Raw genomic sequence first — 25,468 nt, 5'->3', positions numbered from 1 at the left:
TTGCTATTTTGTTGACATCAGGAATCCCTGCGATAATTCTCCCTCTTGCATGAAATGAATTATGACATATAAATTCCCTGAATTCTCCGGCCGAAACCTTTGGTTTCCGTTTTGAGTCTGTTTCTGTCTTTGGGTTTCTCTTTAGATTTGATTTTTTTAACCAGCTTTGGATACAACCCCTTTGATGTAAACATGGGGTTTTTCTACTAATTGGGCTTAACGGCAAAAGCCAGATGGCATCCTTGCTTCACTTCCTTGAGCACAACAATGTCCTTGCATTCCTCTACAAGCTGTCTGATATCTGAAAATCCTAGCAACTTCTCATCCAGAATCATCCCAGTTGCTTTCCAGAAGTCTATATGAATGGGCCCAAATAGAGTATCCCTTTTTTGCATGTTTGTTGCCATTCACAACTCGGTTCAGCCATGCTTTGAATTCCTCCAACGAAGCCGATTTATTCTTTTCTGTAGACGATGCTGAAGATACAGGGCTCCTAGGCTTCTCTGTTCTAATAAAATGGCCATGGAACCCAGGCTCTGTCTGTGTCGGGCCACTGCCCGTTAAATCAAATGGAAGGCCGCATGTACCATCCCATCTACCACTGAGGGTGGGTTTAAGACTCAGTAAAGTTTCCCTATTGTACTTAAGAACGGATGCATTATTTGATTCTTCCATTTGTCTATCGTGAACAGAGGTTGAAGAAGCAAGAAAAGCAGCAGAGAAAGACTCATTGTCGTGAACAGAGGTTGAAGAAACAGGGGAAGGAGCAAGAAAAGCCTCTGTATCATTATTAGAGGTTGAAGAAGCAGGGAAAGCAGTAGAGAAAGTCTATGATTCATAAACAGAGATTGAAGAAGCAGGGAAAGCAGTAGAGAAAGTGTGATCAAATACACTATTCCCTCTAGGAGAGTGTGATTGATGATCTTCATCTTGTAACGACCCGAGAAAAGGCAACCCTTCCAGACAATCGTTGGCCGAATTTAACATACCTTTACGAATTTGTCTCGCAGATGGGCAGACCAAGAAAATGTTATACGATCTCTGCCAGAGCATCTGAAAAATGTAACAGAAATCCACAATCCCAATGATGAAGATAAGATTTGCCGGTGGTGGTGTATCCATCGCCCAAAAAAGAATATCAACAATCATCATTTTCTCCATTTCATATCTCTGGCCTGTGATTCATGTGTGGGTAGACCAAGAAAATGTTATACGATCTCTGCCAGAGCTTCTGAAAAATGTAACAAAAATCCACACTCCCAACGATGAAGATAAGATTTGGTGGTGGTGGTGTATCCATCGCCCAAAAAAGAATATCAGCAATCATCATTTTCTCCATTTCGTACCTCTGGCCTATGATTCATGTTACACATAATTATTCCTGAGTTAAAATTTAGGAACCATTAGTCATACTTAAACCATTATTCATACTTGCAACTAATTTACCATTATTCATAGTTCAGCTAATTTAGCAGAGTTATAATCAGTGAAGTGAAATTAAATGGTTGATAAATGTTTACGGCCATAAAAATAAGTATATGTTATTTGTAATTCAGAGTATTTGTAAATCCAAGACAAAAGTGGAGGTTTGTAATCCAGATAATTTGTAAAGCCATGACCAAAGTGGAGGTTTGTAATCCAGATAATTTGTAATTTGTAATCCAGAAATTTGTAATTCAGAGTATTTGTAAAGCCAAGACAAAAGTGGAGGTTTGTAATCCAGATAATTTGTAATTTGTAACCCAGATAATTTATAAAGCAGGTAATGTGTATGTACTCCAAAAGAAAGTTCATATCTAACTAGATCCACATGTGTGAATAATGTGAATTGGCATGGCATCAATATAGTATCATGGTGGTCAATAAGATAAATTAGCTTACATGAGGCAAAACTTCCATATATAAACTCCAATTGAGGTGATTTTTGCATTGCTGGAAAAGGTACTCTTGATGAGTATAAGAACATTAATATGTTGGGAACTTTTTTCTTGGATTTTTTACCCCGAAAATGACCATTTCGTGCCTCAAATTGGATTTAGAGTTTTTGGACCTTAAGTCACTAAAGTAAGACATACCCTCATAATGAACCCTACAATCCAATGCTTCTAGTTTTCCACCTAAAAAATACCCAAAATAATTAAAAAATTATATAATAATGAAAGATTTCAATTCAAAATGTTTCCTAAACTTTTTTTAACCCAAACCATAATAATGAGCCTAAGTGGAATTTGAACCCAAAAAAAATTCAAATAATAATATCATTTAAGTGTATCGCATATACTAACTCATTCATTAAACCAAAAGAAATTTAACTCATTAATTAAACCAAAAAAAATTCAAATAATAATATTATTTAAGTGTATCGCATATACTAACTCATTCATCCAAAGGAAGTTACATAGAGATTTTATCGAGTGGAATATCATTACCTGAAGGAGTACTTCAAATACAAACTTGCTTGATCCTTTCAACGAAATCGTGCTCGTAGTCACCTCCCTTTTCAATTTTTAAAAACCAAGTTAGTAAAATCAACCTCAATTTGATAAATAATCATTATAAAAATTTAATGTCATTATGAAATGTGTATAAAGCTTCGTAAAGCCACTAAACACTAAAATGAATATCAAATAATTAAGGGAAACCATACATATAGATCCATCTCTAATCAATAATCTATTTGCATGCAAACTTTATTATCGCTTCTCTATCAAAAGAATTTGACTTTATGCTAAATCTTTAATCTAAGTATAGGCTAGCTCCTTCACAAAAATAAGGGAAGACTTATAGTGCTCCATATTAGTATAGGGAAGTGGTGTTAATTAAATGTAAAGCTATATAGATGAGACAAACAATGTCATTTATAAGTTAAGATATGACAGGATTAGTAATGATTGTACAATAATATATTAGGGAGTATTGAAGGTAGACACACACTAGTTTATCATCCACGGACCAAGCACATAAAGCTTCAATAACACTCCATTAAAAAAAAGTGTAATGACAAGATTTGAGCATTAAGCAATAGTAGATAACATATATTTTAACAAGATTAGAGCATCAAGTTTAGTGTTATGCTTACTGTGTTAATGTTTACTTGAAACTTTTTCTACTCATATGACATTATTAAGTGATTTTGCATACTTAGTATTGATGATGGAGAATACTTTTTACTTTTAATAAAAATTATTTTCCCTTTCTTAATGAGAACAGTTGAAGTGTCTTTTCACTCTTCGAAAATATATTTTTAACTGTGTCTTAAATTCAATTAAGAAGGAAACCAACTTAACAACAAAGTCGACAATTAACCCTACTCTACAGCTGGGCACTCCAGGAACCTAAATTTATAATTAAGTTGCTCTCACGACAATGAGACTTTACAAAATAGCGATGCTTGTGCCTCCCCATCTCATTGACTTCCGTACTACCCTTCAAATGAATTTTTCAATAATCCAAAGCAACTTTGGATAGGGAAAGGTTTCTAGGTTAGTGCAATAGGAATCATTGTTACAGAGACTTGATAAATTGAATTACAGCAGTTACAACGTTTTGGCTAGCCAGCCCAGAAAAGACAGCAACCTCATTAGGTTCAGAAGTTTCCCCTCCAGCCAAATCAGAAAGAGATCTTATTGTATGAATGGCAGTCTTTGTTGAAGGCAAACCAGTGCTACAACTGCACTTTCCATGTCCATGGGACTTATATTGAACTTGGTATAGAGGATGTTTCTGTACGCTGCATTGTCCACAAACACGTTTGCACTCGCTCCTCTTTCTACTAGAACAGCCTTGGGAGTATATGGCAGACAAGTTGTTGAGTTCAAACATCCTTCCAACTCCAGAGTCTGAATAAACACAATCAGAACTATCAACAAATTTTATTATAAAAACACAGATAGTGTAGAGTGTTTTTTTTTGGAAATTAAGATAAATCTAAACAATACTTGTATGAGATCAGATCTGATAGAGGCTTGCTTGATTACAAAGAAATATATACATACATACATTTCCTGAAAGAACTAGTAAATACCTCAAGGCTCTTTGCAGTCTGATAGTAGTGCTCATCCACAGGCACCCAAAAAGCATGTTGCCTGACCTCTGGAGTTCCATTTACTGGAAAAACTTCCTCAGGTTGATACCACACATTATTAAGGAGGTTGCTTGAATTCTGATCTGATGGAGTTGTGGAGTTTGCAAAGTGAAGGTACCCGTATTGTCGTGTGTAATCTCCATTTGATTCCAGAGGAAGTTCATCATTGGGTCCATCTCCATATCTCTGAACCAACACATACAAATTCAATCACAAGATAGTTTTCAATCACAACTTAATAAGTAAATTTCTTTTTTCTAAATCTTTGTTTTCACAACCCAATTATATGGCACAGTCCAAAGATGCATAATTCTGTGATTTTTTTTCTTGTACATTTTACCGAGATAAGTTCAAATCAAAGTTTCAGGTATTCGAACTTCTCCACAAACTCAAAAAAAAAAAACTATCAAAAAGATCGAAACGTGAAGGGATCTAAGATTTTTACCTTTTTAACAGGAAATTTTCACTTCAGAGACCTCTGATTAAACTTGAATATCTGCAAAATAGAGCAGTTCGTGAAAACTTAACCGATACCAAATTTGACAATCGAATAACCATGAAAAACAACCAGAAAACATACCCAAAATTCATATTGATGTTCGCACCATAACAGTAAGAGCTATACAGATGCCCTTTATTGTAGGCACTACTGAGATTACATTGAAAACACAAATTCTACCGTTGTAAAAAATGCTCTGAATCGATAAAAGAGAAACAGATGATGTGCAAAAGTCTACAAAAATAACCCAAACTCACTACCACTGCCATCTCTAGCCCTCTTTGAAGCAGGAAAATTGAAGTCTACCCTCTTCACGAAAACAAGATCAAAAGGAAATCTAAAAGACAAAATAAAAGGGATTGTGTAAACCCTGTTAACACCCAGGTTGTTCCCTATGACTCCCAAGGGAATACGGCCGGGGTAACCACTAACCAATCTTTGGATCACTGTTTCTAGCCAAACTGTGATCAGAGAGGGCTCTCTCTTTATGATTTGTCTCTGTTATGATGGTATTTTAGGCTAGCTATTATGCTCAGGTTTTGGTTTATGTTTTGGTTGAAGGATTCCTTTCAGGTCTTATGATGCAGTGTTTAGACAGTACAATACCATTGGGCAATGGAGTCTGAAGTTGTGAAGTGATCTGATACGCTGGTTTGGTGGTGCTCAAACTGTAGGGCCTATTGTGTATTTTAAACAGACAAACTAGATCAAATGGTGATGTATGCCAACCAACAGAAAGCAATTAAGGATTTTCTATTAAGTTGGTGGGATGAAAGTGAGCGCACTGCACAGGAGCAAAAGTCGAATTCCTGAGACAAAGGCCACTGTGAAAGATGTATTCCGTAAAGTGCAGCATTTAAGAATTACACTTAACTAGATTACAGCTGAAGAAAACATTGATAAACAACGCAGATTGAACTCAGGTTACTCAATGAATAAATCCCGAAAGCTATTCTTTTTCCTTGTTGCTTAGTATTGAAAACGGATAACATATATGGATCTTAACAAACAACTAAATAACAGAGAGAGATACAGAGACTTATTGTATGATGAAATACACAGGGATCCAGTAGTTATCAACAGACACCAGAACGCATCCAACACCTCAGAAATCCGAGAAATTCCATTGCTTTGCTCTATTAACTTCTGAAAAGGATTACAGCATAAGAACTTCTTCAGGAGAAATCAACAACAACCCTTGCAAAACTCATGCGAAGGGGACTTTATAGTAGTGCTTATACAAAATATCTCAGGCATTGAGTCATCTGAGAGAGAAAATATCTTCATAAATGCGTACAGAAAGCAGGAAAAGAAGTTATTGCAACTTTGAATGCAGCATAAATGCTCTTTATGTCTGTCAGAGGATGATTTGACCTTTGGAGATCACTGAGTCGGTTGAGCCGCTCTGTTTTAATGCTGAATAGTGTGTCTTCATTTCTTGCTGCGCTGTATCTTCTCGGCCTTGCTACCTGTGGTTTGCAATTTCTGCTTTGTTGGCTGATATCTTTGCTGAGTTGGCTCAGCCCTTCCATCTTTGCTCTGTATGCTTATCTATCAAAATTCTGCCTGTGTATGATTTTTTTGTAAACTGAAAATTAATATTACAGGTTTTGGCTTGACAATATTATGTGTGTCAAGTTCTTCCAGACTTCTGGTGGGGGCAATTGGTGCTTCACAATTGCCTCTATGGTTTCATCTGCCTCTGTATACTTGAAAAAATTTGGAGGTGCATCAAACAGATGGTTGATTTCATTCATAATGAAAAACAGGTTGTCCACCCTATCATATAAAGTTTGCCCTGATGCTGGTCCTGTTTCTGTTGAAGTACTGGGCTGTCTTGCAATTTGTGCTGCAGCATAGGCATCAACCCTCTTGGTGTAGTTTTCAAGGGTAAGCAGTCTACCTACACTGCTTAATATGCTGGGGAGGCCTCTGTTCTCTAATGCCTGAAATCTGTCCATGAACTTGTTGATTTCGGTCTGCATATCCTGGGTTCTTCTTTCCAATGTTCCAATCAGGTTTCGTAGTGTCAGGACCCTTTTAACCATTGAGATGGTCTCAGTTCTGTGAACAATCCCCATTGTAGCCAGTTGAGAGCTTGTCTTGTTATTTAAAATATTTATCATTCTAGTAGCAGCATCAGGCATGTTGCCAAGGCTAGCTCTAGCTCTGTGTATTTCCTTGTTTGCCTTTACAATGAGTACTGATTGTTCATCCATAGTCTCAATATACTGCCACTGATTTATGATGGACCGGCCAATATTGCCCCAAAGGACTGCTTTTAGCTCTGCTGTCACCTTTTCTAATGTGAGCTCCTTCTCAAGCTCAGTTATCCTCTTCTTTAGAGCTTTTATTTCTCGTTCCTTTGCAGCTTCATTCTGCTTGCTCTTATCATATCTCTCATTTACTTTAGCCAAGGATTCTTTGGCTGAATTGAGCTCTAACATTTGAGCTTCTAGGACTTGGATTTCATTTCGGAGCTTCTGCATATCCAGACTATGAGTCTCCTCTGTTGTTGGTGCAGTTGTCGATGTAGTTGGTGCTGTAGGCCCTGTTTGCAGAGGAGGAGGGACAGTTGTCGGAGGAGTTTCCTCAAGATTGATTATTTCAGGAGGAGGCTAGGAGGTTTGCCCTTCTTCTCTTTGCTTCAATGCTGCCTGTGGTGCTGCCTTTGCAGCCTCTGACTCTCCTAGTTGTTCTTGCGTTTGGATAAGCTGCTTATAGAGAGATATCATCAGATCTGTGGCATCTTTTTCAAGCCTTTGTTGAGCAATCTCATCTGTTTGAGGGTGGATTGTGGCTGGGAGTTTGATTTTCCTCCTCAATGCTGTCAGGTCTGCATCTCTCAACTTCAATATTTGTTGGATACCCTTAATATCCTTGGGATCATGTCCCATCTCAATAATGATATCTTCTAAGGACCTGATTCTGTTGTCCTTTGCCTGGGATGATGCCCTTTCCAACTCCAGCTGAGAGGCTGTATTATTAAGGCTGCTTTTTAGTTTGTAATTCTCCAACGTTTCATCTACCAAGGAGGCATACACCATCTCACCAGTCTGTTTGTGCAGTTCAATTTTGTCCATTGGGTGTATGTCTTTGGCCATGACCTCCAGGTTGGTCCTGAGGTAATCTGAGGAAGATTGAGGCTGCAGTGCTGTGGGCATAAAGTGACTCATGATCATTTTGCCTTCACTTACATCAAAGGCAGACATGAGTCTTTGCTGATTGGAAGGAGCCATATTTAACAGATGATTGTACATCTGTACTTTGATGGGGTCACTCCTCCTTTTGATGTCTATAAATTGCTGTTTGATGCTTACTTGTCCTTCTCTTTGCTGGCTGGAGGAGCCGACCTGTCCTCCTATAGCTCTGTCCTGTTCATGCTGGAAGGAACTAGCTGAAACTTCTCTGCTGGGTGGGCCCATGCCCATTGCTTGCCTTATTGCTATGTCATCCTCTGGAAAGTCATTCAATCTTTGTCTTTTCTCTCCCTGGTCGATGGATGAAGTCAGGGGAGTATCTCTGTCCCTTTTTCTGGTTAAGTCCTCCTTTTGTGGGGTTTGGAGGACCGAGGCATCAAAGGTGGTCTCTGGCCTAGGAGGCACTATATTTTGAGCCTGTTGCTCAGCGGAACTTGGAGCATCAATCCCTTTTTCTTGCTGCAAGGGCTGCTGTTTGTTTTGTTGCTCCTCTTCTTGCTGCTGCCCTTCTCCCTGCTGCTCCATCTCTTCTTGTTGCTGCAGCAATGTTTCCACTTGCTCTTCTGTCAAAGGAGGTGGCTGTTCCACCTGCTTTTCTTTGCCTTTGCTGGCTGTCTGTACCGTGTTCCCGGCAGCTTGCTGCTGTGTTGTTGATGATGAAGTGACTGCTCCTGGGTGCTTTCTATATGTGGAGGGAACCTGTACACAAGTTTCCAAGTCAGCTTCCTTCTGTATATTTCTAGCCTCTCTTTCTAGCAGTTCTTCCTCAGTAAATTCCTCTTCTAATGTGCCCTCTTTCCAGCTCAGTGTGTTGGCATACTGCTCAATTTCAGGTTGCCTCACATGTGAATAGCTACCCAATTTGTACCTTATTCTTCTGAGGGAAACAAAGTGATTGGGGTCATATGGTGTCCACTCAAAGCTAGTTTGCAGCCTGAGTGTCTGTAGGATCTGATTTGCTTCTTTCCATCCCTCTTTTGTGTTATATAGGAATGGGCCCAGCTGGTTCCTTATCTTCAATTGAGATCTCTTGTTGTTACTCTGGAAGTGAAGATAGTCGGCATTCCCAAATTGCCTGAAGTATTCTAGGGCAAACAGTCTCATAGGGACATACCTTGGCAGCCTATAAGGTCTCAACTGACAGCCATAAACTCTGATCACTGTGTGGTGTTGGTAAAAGTACCAATCACCAATGCTGTAGGATTTGCTCAAATGGAGAATTCTCCTCATGTCATCAGTTAGTCTTGGAGGAGGAACACCATATAATACTGTCATAGCTGGATGAATGAACATGTCTATGAACTCACAGTATGTGTATGGTGACACTGAGACATGATGGAACACAGGTGTCCAGAACACAACTGACCTTGGATTTCCCTGGGCATTGACTTGTTTCAAGGGAATGGAGAAGCTGCCCGGTTGATGAAACAGAAAGAGATGGTAGATGTATGAAGTGTATCTGAACAATCTCTCCCTTTGCAGATCCATTAGCTGCTCATGGATCTTGTCTGCAATATATGTGGCATAGTCATAATGCACAGTTGGAGGCTTTCCAGGAGAGAATATGGACAGCACTGCCATTATAGTTTCATCCACATCCTCAACTCCCTTGAAGCCCAGGACATAGCTGATCAAGTCCACCAGCATTTTGCCCAAGTCATTTAAGTATGGGTATCCAATAGGAGGAGCTCTGATGGCTTCAGAGCCTGATTTTATAAACAGCTGGTTGATTTTGACAATCTGATCATTTGTCAAGTTTCTTCCCTTCTTTATCAAGTTCTGCATATAGAGGGGAGTCAATGGCTTTGCTGTGTGGAAATGCAGCATCTCATTTATGCTTTCTGGGGTGATATGGAATAGAACTGAGCCTGTAGGGCTGAGAACAGCTCTTTGGCCTGGATCATAGCACTCTTGGCATCTGAAGATCAACTCTGGCATAGGATTTACCTGAGGGAGGTTATAAATAGGCAAGTTTGAGTCCCAAATCCCCAGGATGTCAGCTCCACTAAGGTGCTGGGCTTTCAACTCCTTCAGCATCTGAATATTATATTTGGAGCCCAATGGAAACCAGTCTAACATCTGGTATTCCATATCTCCCAGGGCTTTCCATTCCAATTCCTGGTGAGGGGCATTGAGTGGCTTGACGTTTAGTGCAGTTGGAGCATCCATTGTAATTGAACTGTTTGCAGCAGGCAAACCAGTTCAGGAGTGATTTACCACAATGCAAGTGGGTTACAGGTATCAGAGGGGAATTAGCCCAAGAGTAAGTGAAATATGGTATGAATTGGGGACTGTAACACTGTCAGGCCTTACTTTGTCTTCCTTAGTAGGTGAATTCAATGTAAATGAGTTTTTCGCGAAAGCGCGAACAGAATACTGCTTATTTGTGATAATGAGGGCAAACAAGGCTCAGCTGGTGTTTTTCGAGGTGTTGATTGAAAACAGAGGTCTGTAGAGGAAATTCACTGGTGAATTATGAGTTTTGATGTCCTTTTAAGCTTCCTGTGCGATTTTATAGACAACTGCAGGGGTACGGAGGAAAATGATGAAGAATACCTGGTAAACAGCGAGCGAAAGACGCGTATGCGTGCAGGACAGGTACTCTGGAGGTCTCCTTGGCCGATTGAGCAGGTTGGCGGAGTTCAGAACGTAAACAGCATGCAACGGAAACAGTAGCAGAATGAGCGAAAAGTACAAAAAATTGCGTTTTTTGGCTAAATATGGACTTTTTGCAAATTTGGCGCTATTTTGTGATGACGTCAGCGTGACGTCATTGGTGGGGTCAAGGTCGGATGACGTCATCTGGTGACGTGGCAGGATACTGTTGGTCCATGGGGGATAGTGTGGTGGCAGCCACGTCGGCGGAGGGGCGGACAAAGGACTGGTGCGATGGCGGGGTGGAAGTGACGTGGGCATGACGTGGGCCAATAACTTGGCGGTTAGGGCCGTGACGGTTACGGTTGTGGATAGCCGCCACGGTCTCTCGGGGCGGTTAGGGTACGGCCCCGCTATTGTCAGAGCTTGCTCCGAGAGTCCTCAATGAGCGACGCGTGGCCGCGCCGTGACGTGACGCAACGTCACTTTCTCGGGCGCTAAATGTCCGCCGCGGGGGCTGCTCCGATATTGATATGGACCGTCGGATCTCTTGGATCTGATCCGACGATGGGCGGGGTATTGATGTGCTCGGGGGATATGCGTACGGGCGGAAACCTTCGAATGTGGGTTTTTACAAGGTTTTCAATGTATTTTAACCAATCAAAATCGCGCGCTGACACTTAGGATAAATGCCAACGGTGGGTTTTGGACTTTGGTAATTTGCGAAGGGGTTTATGGATAAAGGGGATTAGAACAAAGGTTTTCCATGCGCAGCAATGCAAGCCCGATACTTTGGATAAGAACAAAGTGGGTATTTAGGGGTTAGCTTTGCAAATGAAGGGGTATAGGTAAAACAAGGTGAGTTATGAGGCTTCTTTTGGCAGATGAAGTTTTCCAAGGGGCTAAATGACTTCAGAAGAGGGGAGGGGTTTAGGGCTAGGTTCATCAAAGTGGCCAGATGCCATTTGATTCCTGACACAGAATTTATTGGCTATAATACCAAGGGGAGGGATATTTATACAAAATTTGGGGTTTATACACCATGGTGTTAGATACTAGTAGGGGAAAAAGTACTGTAGGGGATTTACATAGTAATGTTGGAGTTAATATGGATGAAGGGGTAAATGGAGGGGAAACCACTAAGCTTATTTGAAGCTTACTTAGTTTAGAGAGTAGATCAAAATGAAAAGATTTTTAGACAAGAAATGTGGCTTTTGAATGAACAAGAACCACCATGAAACCATGATCTTCTTCCATGAATCTCAGCTGATGAAGGGATGTTAGTAATAAATTGGAAGGGGGAAGGAGGGAGGTTAGTCATGCTCCTTGCTGTAACTTGATGGAGGTGAACACCTTGTCAATTAATTGACTTTACTCTGGTAGACACAGTTAACATATGTGCAATGGTAAAGATAACCTTTCTGCAACCCCAACTACTTACCCAGCTACTTACCTAGCATTTTTTATTTCTCCTTGGAGGGTGCACTTGGACTTGCAAACCCTTACTTGCCTTTTCTTTTCTTTGGCTTTTTCTTTGTTTTTTCTATCTACTTCTACCCTTATCTCTTCCAAGGTCCCAGATTAAGCTGTTGGGAGCCTTTTCTTCTCTACCTGAACTACTTGTCTGCCAAGATTGAACAGTTTGGACAGACTCCTTTCTCTATTCTACAACTGCAAATTTAAACCATGGAATGATCCAGATTAGACTTTTGGACCATCCATCAAAACTTTGAGTCCATACCAAGCTATTAGCACCGATCAAAAATTCCTAGGAAATATGTGATCTTTGAATCATCAAAGCAGAGCATATTTGGACCTTCCATAGCCAATCATGAAATATGAAACCTATTGGTATAGGTAGCTAACAGTGGCTCCACATGGGGATGGTTTTTCTCCTGAAAGACCAAGAACAGCAGGTCAGATTGCCTTGCTCCTTGACTGCTCTTGCCAGTCTTGAAATTAGCTGCTTTGAGATGCCAAAATTGTGTGCTTTCGCTTCTTAATATACCTTTGATTCTAGGTGCCTTTTGCTGATAGTCAATAACCTTCAAAAACTGCCTTTTTACACTCTAAGCAGAAAAACAATATATACATCCTCATATATACAAGGGAACCTCGGGCTCCACTCATGGGTGATATTCAAAATAGTGTTTCAGCATCCTGCCATTGACAGGACCTTCATCCAAATCAGTTTCATTGAGGCTCTTAAGGAAATAAGTGTTGTTTCCTTGTACTGCTTGGACAGCATATGGTCCTCTCCATAGAGAATCAAATTTTCCATGTTTCCCTTTATCCTCTCTCCTTGCATCCCACTTAAGGACTTTGTCTCCTATGTTGAAATCTTCTGCCTTGGTTCTCCTGTCAAAAGCCTTCTTTAATTTTTCTTGCAAGATCTGAACTCTGCTGAAAACTTGATCTCTGGTTTGCTGTAGACATATGATCTGATTAATCCTTCTTTGCATATCATTTGGTTCAGCTTGGCTTTCTTGAAGAAGCTTCATGACAGGCACCCCTAGAGATGAGGGGAATTTGGCTTCTAGTCCATAAACCAACTCATAAGGGCTGGTCCCAATTGATCTTTTGGTTGTTAGTCTGTCTGCCCATAAGGCATTGACTAGTTTCTTATGCCAATTCTTTTTGTTTTCTTCTAGCACTTTCTTTATGATGTTTACCAAACTTTTGTTTGATGACTCAGCAAGACCATTTCCTTGGGGATAGTATGCAGTAGAATGGCCCAAAGTAATATGAAATTTATGACAGAAGTTCACCATTTTCTTGGATTTGAAAGCTGCAGCATTGTCTGTGATTATTTTGTCTGGACAGCCAAACCTAGCCAGTATGTTATTTTCCAAAAACTGAATGATTACTGAGTCATTTGCTTGTCTGCATGGGGCAGCTTCGATCCATTTGGTGAAGTAGTCTGTGGCTGTCAAAATCCATCTATGTTGGCCTGAAGATGAGGGATGAATTTCCCCAATGAAGTCCAAGCCCCATTGTTGAAAAGGTCTCTCTGTTGCAATAGGTCTTAGGGGGAGTGGCAGCAACTGTCTTTTGCCCTCAAACAGTTGGCATTTGTGGCATGAGGTGGTGAATCTCTTGACGTCAGAGAACATGGTGGGCCAGTAATAACCAGCCCTCAGTATTTTGTCCACAGTGGACTTCCAGTACAAATGTCCGCCGCAATGACCTGCATGAAATTCTTCCATGATTTTGTTAGTTTCATTTTCAATTAAACAGTGCAGCAATATACCTTCATGGTTTTTCCAAAGCAGATTTCCATCCATCACACAAAATCTTGATGTTTTCATTTTTAAGAACCTACACTTAGTCCTGGACAGTCCTGGGGGAGCACACAGGTTTTGTAATACATAACAGATGTCAGAGTACCAAGGAGATTGTTCAAAGGCTACATTGATCTTTGGAGTCGCCAGCTCTGTTTCACTGTCCAGCTGATTGATATCTAGGGCTTGGAAATTTGTTTCTGTCATTAATTTGGCCAAGCCTTGCCCTTTTATTAGCTTTGTAGGTTTTATTTCAATGTCAAATTCTAGTATGCTGGCAATCCATTTTCCTCTTCTGCCCTCTAAGTTTTCTTGGGTGAGAATGTCTTTGACAATAGGGCTTGGTACATAAGCCACAACATGGGAATAAAGGATGTAAATCCTAAAGTCTTTAATGGCCTTAACCAAAGCATATGCTTGTTTCTCCATAATTTGATATTTTAGAGGTGCATCTCTAAGAGCCCTGCTGAAGAAGGCAATAGGCTTCTCATTTCCTTGGTCATCTTTCTGTAATAAAACAGCAGCAATAGTATGCTGGGAGGCAAAAGAGAAGATAATGAACTCTCTGTCAAACTGAGGATTGGTTAACACCGGGGTTTGAGTGAGGGCCAGCTTTATGCCTTCAAAGGCTTGCTTTGCTTCAACTGTCCATTTCACCTTTGAATCTTTCTTTAACATATTGTTAAGTAATCTGATCAACTCAGCCAGATTTGGGATAAATCTCCTTAAAAAATTGATTTTTCCCAAAAACCCTTGTAATTCTTTTATATTTCTTGGGTGGGGCATTTGTAGGATAGCTTGTATCCTATCTGGATCAATTCTTATGCCATCTTTAGAGATGATGTGGCCCAATAGTTTACCTTCCTCTAGGCCAAACAGGGATTTTTTGGGATTCAACGAAATTCCATATTTCCTACATGTAAGGAAGATCTGTCTCAAATGTCTCAAATGTTCTTGGTCAGACTTGGAAAAAGGTGTGAGGTCATCCAAATAAATGACAAGGAAATCATGAATCTCCTTCGCAAAAGCAATGTCCATTGCTCTTTGAAATGTTGCCCCAGCATTCTTCAACCCAAAAGGCATTTTAACATACTTGAAAGTTCCCCATGGGGTTGTAAATGCCGTTTTGTCTTGATCATCAGGGTGTACTAGGATTTGATTGAAACCCGAGAATCCATCAAGTAATGAGATCCTTGAGGCCCCTACCACTCTTTGGAGAATATGATCCATCTTAGGTAAGGGATAATTGTCTTTGAGGGATACTTGGTTCAGATTTCTTAAGTCCACACACAGCCTAATTTCACCGGTCTTCTTTCTTGTAGGGACTAAATTGGATATCCATTCAGAGAATCTGATTGGTGCTATGATGCCTGCCTTAAACATTTTTTGTACTTCTTGTTCCATTGCTGGGAGAAGCATAGGATTGATTCTTCTCAATTTTTGTTTAAAGGGTTTTTGATCAGGCTTGAGAGGGATAGTATGCTGAATAACAGAGGTGTCATAGGACTTCAGGTCCTCATAACTCCACGCAAAGACATCCTGGAACTCTTTAAAAAGGTCAATGTATTTTGGCTTTTGATCAGGAGGTAAGGATGCAGACAATTTAATTATTTTGGGTTTGTCAATTGTACCTATGTTGTACTCTTCTATGGCATTGTTGATGGGCTGCATTTTTGGCTTGCTGGGAACATCATTTGAATTAAAAATGTCTTCCAAAGGAGCCAAACCAGCGGGTAAAAAGTTGTCTTTCAGCTCTATGATTTCAGCCTCAGCGCTGGTCACCTCTTCACAGTCAATTTGGTGAATTTGCTGAATGTCTTCGTTGTTGAAATTGGTTGGATTCAGTAATTGTTTTGCTGTTCTAGGTGATATTGGATGAACCATTTGTTGAAACAGTATTTGTGATTGACTTGCTTTGTCATTGTCAATATTTAGTCCTGAAAATTCCTGCTGCAAAGTCAAGAAATTGTTTATTTGCTTGTCATCATCAAACACTTGCCAATCTTTGACATTGTTTGGAATGGAGGGTCTGTACTTGACCTCGGCAGTGAAGCAGTTGTTGGGTTCCAGTGGAAATTTGAAAGTGCTGGCAAATGTTGCTAAGCTGTGTGCATGGAGATTGTGACTCCTTGAAATTTTTGTGATAAGGAACTCAGAGAAAGTGTTCAATATTTCTATTACAGCGGACCTGTAAGACCTCAACCTTTTGTCATTGGTGACAAAGCTTCCTTTCACTTGTTGAATCACTAGATCAGAATCTCCCATGATCGAAACTGTAGGAGCTTGTAATGCCTTTACTAGCTTGAGACCTAGTAACAGAGCTTCATACTCTGCCATGTTATTAGTGCATCTAAAGTTTAATCTATAAGCTCTGCCTTCTCCATGGGTTTTCTCTTTGTTATGTATCCAGACTCCGGCTCCTGCCCCTAACTTGTTGACAGAGCCATCAAATTCTAGGAACCACTGGATATCTTGCTTGACAGGAGATTTAAAAATCGGTTCATGGGATGGCAATGTAAGCAGGAGTTGGGGTTTTGTCTCAAGCTTGTCTTCTAGGGCAATTTCCTCACTTGATTGGCTATGCTTGGGATTTAAAATAGCAGCAGTATTTAGTGTTTGTTTAGCTGCTGTTTCGTGGGTGGTGATACTTTCAGTTGAGTCCTTTTTTTGTATGATTGTCTTGATTTCAACTTCCCCTTGTAAGGGAGTTGTGGTGTCATTGAAAAGGATATATGAGTCTATGTCTGAATGGATAGCATATATGGGGAAATTTTGAGGCTTTTCCTCACTGCTGACCATGTATTTCATCAGTGTTTCTCTATATAGTCTTTTTGGTTGCCCAAAAACAGAGATGGTGGCATATGACATGTCTAATTGTAAGGAACCTTGGAGTTTAGCTCCCCATGATCTTGATAACAGCATCCCATACTTGGGTGGGATGTCAGCGACTACCACATCCATTAGGATTGTCTTGTTTGGGTATTGAACTAAAGACACACATAAATCTTTTATGAGACCTAGACATTTGACTTGGCTGGAGTCAAAGGAAAATAGGTCCTTATATGGTCTTGTTATGTCTAGGTTCAGTCTTTCCATGACAGCTTTTGGCATAAGATTGTGAGATGCACCTGAGTCAAACATTGCGTTGTGTAGTACTTTATCATGGATGTGTAAGCTGACATAAAAAGGTAATACTCCTGCAACTGCTGTTTTTCCATCCACTTCTGGGCCAAACAGTAATTCAGGAGTGTCATCCAGCACATTGACATCATCTTTGCTGCTAGTGAGTTGTAGTGATTTCTTGATCTGTCGTTTATAGATGTCATGCTTAGCTAATTCTGAGAGGGGAATCGCTATCTTTAGTTTGCCAATTTCTGTGCCTAAGTCAAAAGGTTTATCAGATTGGGTTTTGAGGTTATGGATAACAGTCCTTTCTTTGTTGATCAAGTCTTCTTGTTGGTTTTCATCTTGACTTTTAGGCTTGCCCTTTTCACTCATCTCATGAGGAACAGAGTTTAGATTAGAGCAAGAGGATGAAGCTGCCAAAGGCTGCTGTTGTGGTGGCAATGGTTCAATGATCTCTTCAACAATCACTTCTTGTGTATGTGAATTTATTTTGTCACCAGGTTCTGTGCCTGTGACTCTTTCAGGCTGCTGATTATCCTTTTTCTTTTCAGGCTGGTTAATATTTACAGTTCTGCTCCTCAGCTTGTATTGTTTATGGACTTCATAAACTGCAGTGTCATAGCCTTGTTTGAAGTCAAAGGATTCTCCTGATTTAGTTTGGAATAGTTCGATTTCCTCATCCTCTTGATCTTCTTGTGTTAGAAAAACTTGGCTTTTACCATCCAGACCTATTAAATTAATCTCAGGATCTTCATTGGGCTCAGTTGATGTTGAAGTTTCTGCATAATTTTCTTGGAAAGGGGGTCTTATATCTTGGTCAGCACTTGTCCTACCAATGTTCTGGTTTTGGGTTTTCCTAAAATTCGGATTTCTAGGAGGGTTGTTTTGTGGTGCTTCCCATGATGACTTTCTTTCAACCGATTCCACTCTCTCACCCAATCTTTTCATACCATTAAGTATTGCATCAAGTTTTTGATCAAGGGCTGTAGGTTCTTCTTTGTATATGCTTCTCTTTTCTAACCTTGCCCTGTTCCTTTTGGCAATCAGGTTTGCCTCCACTGTGACAGCAGCCTTCTGGGCATCTTCAAGGGTTTCAGGTTCTCTTTCCTTCAACTGATATGCCATGTCAGGATCAAATCCATCAGGGAATTTGTACAAGGCCAAATCAGGAGGAGGTCTTAGGTTTTGTGGTATTGCATTGTACACATTGTTGAATCTAGCACAATACTCCAGAACGGTTTCTTGTGGACCTCTCTTGATTGTTTCATATTCAGCAAGTATGTGCAGGGGATCTTTCTTCTTCTCCCATCTGGTAGTAAAGGCTTGATATAGATCATTGGGAGTTGCAATGGAGTTTGCATTCAGGGATCTAAACCAAGTTCTTACATCCCCGGTAAGGCTTTGAACAAACATCCTCATTCGGACACTGTCATCATCTATTTCATAGGTCTCAAAATGGTCTTGCATCTTCTTGGCATGCTGGACAGCTGTTAGAGAGCCATTGGAGTCAAAATATGAGATTTTGCTTTGATAATCTTGAGGTAAAGCTGCAGCATTAGCTGGTATCTGCAGAGGTGCATACCTGTTAGCCATATTTATGGGATTTAGAGGGTTGATAGGAACAAGCGGGACAACAGGGATCACTGGTATAACCGGGTTAGTGGGATGAATGGCTAGCGGGAAACTGGTTAAAAGAGTATGTGCAGTGGAAGAAGGTGAAAGAGGAGGACTTTGAGATGTTGATGGTGAACTAGGAGAACTAGGAGTGGACCGGAAAAGAACCTTTATTGGAGTAGAAATGGGGTTGGGATGAACTGTACGAGGGGTTAAATCAGCAGGTTGGTCCTGCCTTTGCTGCTTCCTAATGTTTTTTCGGATGGTATTTGGATTATCAACAATGATGGGTGGATTAGGGTCAGGATTTGCCCTAGTGTGCCGAGGATTTTTCTTAGGAGCCAGTTTCTAACTGTTTTTCAGGATTTTTATAGAAAATTTTTATATATGCCAGGACTGGATGAAGATTTTGGAATGGCTATATATGTTTCAAAGCTAAGATGAAGATTCCCTAACTAGCTCTTTCCTAAAGCTGTCACTGTGGTACAGAAACAGTTCTAAGGCCTCTTGGCTGGCTTCAGGCTTGCTGGTAGCTTTGGAAGATAGATAGTAATTGAAAAACCTAAAGCAATTCCCCAGTGGAGTCGCCAATAATGTTAACACCCAGGTTGTTCCCTATGACTCCCAAGGGAATACGGCCGGGGTAACCACTAACCAATCTTTGGATCACTGTTTCTAGCCAAACTGTGATCAGAGAGGGCTCTCTCTTTATGATTTGTCTCTGTTATGATGGTATTTTAGGCTAGCTATTATGCTCAGGTTTTGGTTGAAGGATTCCTTTCAGGTCTTATGATGCAGTGTTTAGACAGTACAATACCATTGGGCAATGGAGTCTGAAGTTGTGAAGTGATCTGATACGCTGGTTTGGTGGTGCTCAAACTGTAGGGCCTATTGTGTATTTTAAACAGACAAACTAGATCAAATGGTGATGTATGTCAACCAACAGAAAGCAATTAAGGATTTTCTATTAAGTTGGTGGGATGAAAGTGAGCGCACTGCACAGGAGCAAAAGTCGAATTCCTGAGACAAAGGCCACTGTGAAAGATGTATTCCGTAAAGCGCAGCATTTAAGAATTACACTTAACTAGATTACAGCTGAAGAAAACATTGATAAACAACGCAAATCCTGAAAGCTATTCTTTTTCCTTGTTGCTTAGTATTGAAAACGGATAACATATATGGATTTTAACAAACAACTAAATAACAGAGAGAGATACAGAGACTTATTGTATGATGAAATACACAGGGATCCAGTAGTTATCAACAGACACCAGAACGCATCCAACACCTCAGAAATCCGAGAAATTCCATTGCTTTGCTCTATTAACTTCTGAAAAGGATTACAGCATAAGAACTTCTTCAGGAGAAATCAACAACAACCCTTGCAAACTCATGCGAAGGGGACTTTATAGTAGTGCTTATACAAAATATCTCAGGCATTGAGTCATCTGAGAGAGAAAATATCTTCATAAATGCGTACAGAAAGTAGGAAAAGAAGTTATTGCAACTTTGAATGCAGCATAAATGCTCTTTATGTCTGTCAGAGGATGATTTGACCTTTGGAGGTCACTGAGTCGGTTGAGCCGCTCTGTTTTAATGCTGAATAGTGTGTCTTCATTTCTTGCTGCGCTGTATCTTCTCGGCCTTGCTACCTGTGGTTTGCAATTTCTGCTTTGTTGGCCGATATCTTTGCTGAGTTGGCTCAGCCCTTCCATCTTTGCTCTGTATGCTTATCTATCAAAATTCTGCCTGTGTATGATTTTTTGTAAACTGAAAATTAATATTACAGGTTTTGGCTTGACAATATTATGTGTGTCAAGTTCTTCCAGACTTCTGGTGGGGGCAATTGGTGCTTCACAATTGCCTCTATGGTTTCATCTGCCTCTGTATACTTGAAAAAATTTGGAGGTGCATCAAACAGATGGTTGATCTCATTCATAATGAAAAACAGGTTGTCCACCCTATCATATAAAGTTTGCCCTGATGCTGGTCCTGTTTCTGTTGAAGTACTGGGCTGTCTTGCAATTTGTGCTGCAGCATAGGCATCAACCCTCTTGGTGTAGTTTTCAAGGGTAAGCAGTCTACCTACACTGCTTAATATGCTGGGGAGGCCTCTGTTCTCTAATGCCTGAAATCTGTCCATGAACTTGTTGATTTCAGTCTGCATATCCTGGGTTCTTCTTTCCAATGTTCCAATCAGGTTTCGTAGTGTCAGGACCCTTTTAACCATTGAGATGGTCTCAGTTCTGTGAACAATCCCCATTGTAGCCAGTTGAGAGCTTGTCTTGTTATTTAAAATATTTATCATTCTAGTAGCAGCATCAGGCATGTTGCCAAGGCTAGCTCTAGCTCTGTGTATTTCCTTGTTTGCCTTTACAATGAGTACTGATTGTTCATCCATAGTCTCAATATACTGCCACTGATTTGTGATGGACCGGCCAATATTGCCCCAAAGGACTGCTTTTAGCTCTGCTGTCACCTTTTCTAATGTGAGCTCCTTCTCAAGCTCAGTTATCCTCTTCTTTAGAGCTTTTATTTCTCGTTCCTTTGCAGCTTCATTCTGCTTGCTCTTATCATATCTCTCATTTACTTTAGCCAAGGATTCTTTGGCTGAATTGAGCTCTAACATTTGAGCTTCTAGGACTTGGATTTCATTTCGGAGCTTCTGCATATCCAGACTATGAGTCTCCTCTGTTGTTGGTGCAGTTGTCGATGTAGTTGGTGCTGTAGGCCCTGTTTGCAGAGGAGGAGGGACAGTTGTCGGAGGAGTTTCCTCAAGATTGATGATTTCAGGAGGAGGCTGGGAGGTTTGCCCTTCTTCTCTTTGCTTCAATGCTGCCTGTAGTGCTGCCTTTGCAGCCTCTGACTCTCCTAGTTGTTCTTGCGTTTGGATAAGCTGCTTATAGAGAGATATCATCAGATCTGTGGCATCTTTTTCAAGCCTTTGTTGAGCAATCTCATCTGTTTGAGGGTGGATTGTGGCTGGGAGTTTGATTTTCCTCCTCAATGCTGTCAGGTCTGCATCTCTCAACTTCAATATTTGTTGGATACCCTTAATATCCTTGGGATCATGTCCCATCTCAATAATGATATCTTCTAAGGACCTGATTCTGTTGTCCTTTGCCTGGGATGATGCCCTTTCCAACTCCAGCTGAGAGGCTGTATTATTAAGGCTGCTTTTTAGTTTGTAATTCTCCAACGTTTCATCTGCCAAGGAGGCATACACCATCTCACCAGTCTGTTTGTGCAGTTCAATTTTGTCCATTGGGTGTATGTCTTTGGCCATGACCTCCAGGTTGGTCCTGAGGTAATCTGAGGAAGATTGAGGCTGCAGTGCTGTGGGCATAAAGTGACTCATGATCATTTTGCCTTCACTTACATCAAAGGCAGACATGAGTCTTTGCTGATTGGAAGGAGCCATATTTAACAGATGATTGTACATCTGTACTTTGATGGGGTCACTCCTCCTTTTGATGTCTATAAATTGCTGTTTGATGCTTACTTGTCCTTCTCTTTGCTGGCTGGAGGAGCTGACCTCTCCTCCTATAGCTCTGTCCTGTTCATGCTGGAAGGAACTAGCTGAAACTTCTCTGCTGGGTGGGCCCATGCCCATTGCTTGCCTTATTGCTATGTCATCCTCTGGAAAGTCATTCAATCTTTGTCTTTTCTCTCCCTGGTCGATGGATGAAGTCAGGGGAGTATCTCTGTCCCTTTTTCTGGTTAAGTCCTCCTTTTGTGGGGTTTGGAGGACCGAGGCATCAAAGGTGGTCTCTGGCCTAGGAGGCACTATATTTTGAGCCTGTTGCTCAGTGGAACTTGGAGCATCAATCCCTTTTTCTTGCTGCAAGGGCTGCTGTTTGTTTTGTTGCTCCTCTTCTTGCTGCTGCCCTTCTCCCTGCTGCTCCATCTCTTCTTGTTGCTGCAGCAATGTTTCCACTTGCTCTTCTGTCAAAGGAGGTGGCTGTTCCACCTGCTTTTCTTTGCCTTTGCTGGCTGTCTGTACCGTGTTCCCGGCAGCTTGCTGCTGTGTTGTTGATGATGAAGTGACTGCTCCTGGGTGCTTTCTATATGTGGAGGGAACCTGTACACAAGTTTCCAAGTCAGCTTCCTTCTGTATATTTCTAGCCTCTCTTTCTAGCAGTTCTTCCTCAGTAAATTCCTCTTCTAATGTGCCCTCTTTCCAGCTCAGTGTGTTGGCATACTGCTCAATTTCAGGTTGCCTCACATGTGAATAGCTACCCAATTTGTACCTTATTCTTCTGAGGGAAACAAAGTGATTGGGGTCATATGGTGTCCACTCAAAGCTAGTTTGCAGCCTGAGTGTCTGTAGGATCTGATTTGCTTCTTTCCATCCCTCTTTTGTGTTATATAGGAATGGGCCCAGCTGGTTCCTTATCTTCAATTGAGATCTCTTGTTGTTACTCTGGAAGTGAAGATAGTCGGCATTCCCAAATTGCCTGAAGTATTCTAGGGCAAACAGTCTCATAGGGACATACCTTGGCAGCCTATAAGGTCTCAACTGACAGCCATAAACTCTGATCACTGTGTGGTGTTGGTAAAAGTACCAATCACCAATGCTGTAGGATTTGCTCAAATGGAGAATTCTCCTCATGTCATCAGTTAGTCTTGGAGGAGGAACACCATATAATACTGTCATAGCTGGATGAATGAACATGTCTATGAACTCACAGTATGTGTATGGTGACACTGAGACATGATGGAACACAGGTGTCCAGAACACAACTGACCTTGGATTTCCCTGGGCATTGACTTGTTTCAAGGGAATGGAGAAGCTGCCCGGTTGATAAAACAGAAAGAGATGGTAGATGTATGAAGTGTATCTGAACAATCTCTCCCTTTGCAGATCCATTAGCTGCTCATGGATCTTGTCTGCAATATATGTGGCATAGTCATAATGCACAGTTGGAGGCTTTCCAGGAGAGAATATGGACAGCACTGCCATTATAGTTTCATCCACATCCTCAACTCCCTTGAAGCCCAGGACATAGCTGATCAAGTCCACCAGCATCTTGCCCAAGTCATTTAAGTATGGGTATCCAATAGGAGGAGCTCTGATGGCTTCAGAGCCTGATTTTATAAACAGCTGGTTGATTTTGACAATCTGGTCATTTGTCAAGTTTCTTCCCTTCTTTATCAAGTTCTGCATATAGAGGGGAGTCAATGGCTTTGCTGTGTGGAAATGCAGCATCTCATTTATGCTTTCTGGGGTGATATGGAATAGAACTGAGCCTGTAGGGCTGAGAACAGCTCTTTGGCCTGGATCATAGCACTCTTGGCATCTGAAGATCAACTCTGGCATAGGATTTACCTGAGGGAGGTTATAAATAGGCAAGTTTGAGTCCCAAATCCCCAGGATGTCAGCTCCATTAAGGTGCTGGGCTTTCAACTCCTTCAGCATCTGAATATTATATTTGGAGCCCAATGGAAACCAGTCTAACATCTGGTATTCCATATCTCCCAGGGCTTTCCATTCCAATTCCTGGTGAGGGGCATTGAGTGGCTTGACGTTTAGTGCAGTTGGAGCATCCATTGTAATTGAACTGTTTGCAGCAGGCAGACCAGTTCAGGAGTGATTTACCACAATGCAAGTGGGTTACAGGTATCAGAGGGGAATTAGCCCAAGAGTAAGTGAAATATGGTATGAATTGGGGACTGTAACACTGTCAGGCCTTACTTTGTCTTCCTTAGTAGGTGAATTCAATGTAAATGAGTTTTTCGCGAAAGCGCGAACAGAATACTGCTTATTTGTGATAATGAGGGCAAACAAGGCTCAGCTGGTGTTTTTCGAGGTGTTGATTGAAAACAGAGGTCTGTAGAGGAAATTCACTGGTGAATTATGAGTTTTAATGTCCTTTTAAGCTTCCTGTGCGATTTTATAGACAACTGCAGGGGTACGGAGGAAAATGATGAAGAATACCTGGTAAACAGCGAGCGAAAGACGCGTATGCGTGCAGGACAGGTACTCTGGAGGTCTCCTTGGCCGATTGAGCAGGTTGGCGGAGTTCAGAACGTAAACAGCATGCAACGGAAACAGTAGCAGAATGAGCGAAAAGTACAAAAAATTGCGTTTTTTGGCTAAATATGGACTTTTTGCAAATTTGGCGCTATTTTGTGATGACGTCAGCATGACGTCATTGGTGGGGTCAAGGTCGGATGACGTCATCAGGTGACGTGGCGGGATACTGTTGGTCCATGGGGGATGGTGCGGTGGCAGCCACGTCGGCGGAGGGGCGGACAAAGGACTGATGCGATGGCGGGGTGGAAGTGACGTGGGCATGACGTGGGACAATAACTTGGCGGTTAGGGCCGTGACGGTTACGGTTGTGGATAGCCGCCACGGTCTCTCGGGGCGGTTAGGGTACGGCCCCGCTATTGTCAGAGCTTGCTCCGAGAGTCCTCAATGAGCGACGCGTGGCCGCGCCGTGACGTGACGCAACGTCACTTTCTCGGGCGCTAAATGTCCGCCGCGGGGGCTGCTCCGATATTGATATGGACCGTCGGATCTCTTGGATCTGATCCGACGATGGGCGGGGTATTGATGTGCTCGGGGGATATGCGTACGGGCGGAAACCTTCGAATGTGGGTTTTTACAAGGTTTTCAATGTATTTTAACCAATCAAAATCGCGCGCTGACACTTAGGATAAATGCCAACGGTGGGTTTTGGACTTTGGTAATTTGCGAAGGGGTTTATGGATAAAGGGGATTAGAACAAAGGTTTTCCATGCGCAGCAATGCAAGCCCGATACTTTGGATAAGAACAAAGTGGGTATTTAGGGGTTAGCTTTGCAAATGAAGGGGTATAGGTAAAACAAGGTGAGTTATGAGGCTTCTTATGGCAGATGAAGTTTTCCAAGGGGCTAAATGACTTCAGAAGAGGGGAGGGGTTTAGGGCTAGGTTCATCAAAGTGGCCAGATGCCATTTGATTCCTGACACAGAATTTATTGGCTATAATACCAAGGGGAGGGATATTTATACAAAATTTGGGGTTTATACACCATGGTGTTAGATACTAGTAGGGGAAAAAGTACTGTAGGGGATTTACATAG

At 41.3% G+C, this 25,468-nt stretch overlaps 1 pseudogene; it reads right to left on the bottom strand.

Annotated features, from left to right (window-relative positions):
- Window positions 1-3,245: 3,245 nt before the first annotated feature.
- Window positions 3,246-4,419, bottom strand: LOC149196760 (bark storage protein B-like; annotated as a pseudogene).
- Window positions 4,420-25,468: the final 21,049 nt, after the last annotated feature.

Source organism: Pinus tabuliformis, chromosome 2_2 (genome assembly GCF_031772625.1).
Source record: "Pinus tabuliformis cultivar Carrire ecotype Pingquan chromosome 2_2, CPIR1, whole genome shotgun sequence".
NCBI lineage: Eukaryota > Viridiplantae > Streptophyta > Pinopsida > Pinales > Pinaceae > Pinus > Pinus tabuliformis.
Note: the sequence above shows the minus strand (reverse complement) of the source record. Positions and strands in the feature narration are given on the sequence as shown.